Below are 2,500 nucleotides of genomic sequence, written 5' to 3'. Positions count from 1 at the left end.
AAACAAAAAACCCCCAAAAACCCCCCCCCAACACACACAAACACCACACACACACCACACACCACAACACACACACACACACAAACACCGCACACAAATCCAACAACACACACACACCTCACAAACACCCAAACATATATATATATATATATAATTATTACATATAATTATATATATATATATATTAATATATATATTATATATATATATAATATATATATAATTGAACTTGACGAATAATAAAGGGGAGGTTTTTAAAAATTTATAAATATATATATATATATATATATATATATATATATATATTATATATTATTTTTTTTTAAAATTTTTTTTTTTGTGTGGTGTGTGTGGTGTGTGTGTGTGTGTGTGTGTGGTGTGTGTGTTGTTTTTGTGTGTTGTGTATCCGATACACGCCACATAAAAACCCCAAAACCCCCAACCACACACACACAAACACACCCACAAACACACACACACACACACACCACCATATTATATTATATATATATATTATATATTTTATATATATTATATTATATATTATATATTATATATATAGGGGCCGGGACTCAAAAACTTCCAAAGGCAAACGAGTTCGAGGGTTTTGGTCACCGGCCACGCGTTTTCCCCTTGGGGAAAGGGAAATTCACCCCGATTACCCACCCAGCCACTGGGTGGGAAAACCAGCCCAATCATGCTGGGCCCAACCCCGGGTAAAATAAAAGAATGATTTCCTAAAAAAAAAAAAAAAAAAAAGGGAAAAACCCCGGCACTCTCCCTGGAAAAGGGAAATGGGGACCCTACCACGTATAAAATTTTTGTTATATGTAAAATTGATATAACATAAAAAATGAAAAAATATGTATATATATGTATAAAATATAATAATATATTTATTATATATATAAAATTTTATATATATATATTATATATTATAGAGAGAGGAAGAGAGAAAGAAGAGAGAGAGAGAGAGAGAGAGAGAGAGAGAGAGGGGAAGAGAGAAGAGAATTATATATATAATATATATAAATTTATAATTATATGTTGTGTGTGTGTGTGTGTGTGTTTTTTGTGTGTGTGGTGTGTGTGTTGTGGGTGTGTGGTTGTGTGTGTGTGTGTGGGTATGCCCCAACACACCACAAAACACAACCCCCACACCCCCACACCCCACAACACCCACACACACACACACACACACAAAACACACACACCCACCAAAACTATATATATATTATATTATATTATATATAAATATTATATATATACTATTATATTATATATATATAATGTGTGTGTGTGTGTGTGTAATATATAATATATATATATTTATATATATATATAATTATTATAAAAATTTTATAATATAATATAATATTATATTTATATAAAATTATATATTATATATTATATATATAATATAATAATAAATATATATTTTTATTATAATATAATATATATATATATATTATATGTATATAGGGTTTGTGTGTGTTTTTTTTGTGTGTGTGTTGTTTTTGTGTGTTTTTGTTTGTGCATTTAATTTTATTATATATTATTTATATATTTATATAATTAATAATTTATATTTTTTCTCTCTCTCTCCCCTTCTCTCCCTCTCTCCTTCTCTCTATAATATATATATAATATTAATATACTTTTTATATATATAATTTTTAAAATTATTATATTATCTGACTCATCTCTCTTTTTCTCTCTCTCTCTCTCTTTTCCTCTCCCCTCCCCTCTCCTTTCTCTCTTCTCCCCCTCTTCTCTTTCTCTCCTCTCCTCTCTCCCCTCTCCCCCTCTCTCTCTCTCTCTAAATTTTTTATCTCTCTCTCCCCCTCATTTCCCACTCCTCCTCACTCATCTCTATCTACTATCTATCACCCTCTACTATCATCTATATCTCTCTCCCCCTCCCCCTCCCTCCCTCCCTCACCTCTCTCTCTCTCTCTCTCTTCCCTCTCTCTCTCTCTCTCTCTCTCTCTCTCTCTCCCCCTCTTCTCTCTCTCCTCTCTCTCTCTCTCTCTCTCCCCTCTCTCTCTCTCTCTCTATCCATCCTCCTCTCTCTTCTCCTCTCCTCTCTCCCTTCCTCCCCCCCCCCCCCCCCTCTTTTTCTCTCTTTCTCCCCCCCTCTCTCTCACAATCATTCCAGTCTGCCTGTCTGCCTCTTTCTCTCTCTACCCCCCCCCTCCCTCTCCTTCCTTCCTCGTCCTTTTTCTCTCTCTCTCCTCTATCTTTATCTATCTTTTGACCGTCTCTCCTTTCTCTTTCTCTGTCTCTCTCTCTCTCCCTACAGAAGTTAGCCCCCCGGGCAGCGAAGCCCCCAGTAGGGGCCCCCGGGAGGCCGCATGCGAGCGGGGCCGCGACTCGAAGTAGTGTTCGCTTGGGTCAAAAGGCGAGGCCCGAGGCTTGGGGGTGTTGGCTGGCCCGGCAAACCCCGTTTCCCCAGGTTCCGCCCGGGGGAGGGGGGTTTTTTGGGCATTTTTGGGAAAAA

This window comes from Penaeus monodon, chromosome 3 (genome assembly GCF_015228065.2).
Source record: "Penaeus monodon isolate SGIC_2016 chromosome 3, NSTDA_Pmon_1, whole genome shotgun sequence".
Classification (NCBI taxonomy): domain Eukaryota; kingdom Metazoa; phylum Arthropoda; class Malacostraca; order Decapoda; family Penaeidae; genus Penaeus; species Penaeus monodon.
This window is presented reverse-complemented; position numbering follows the sequence as displayed.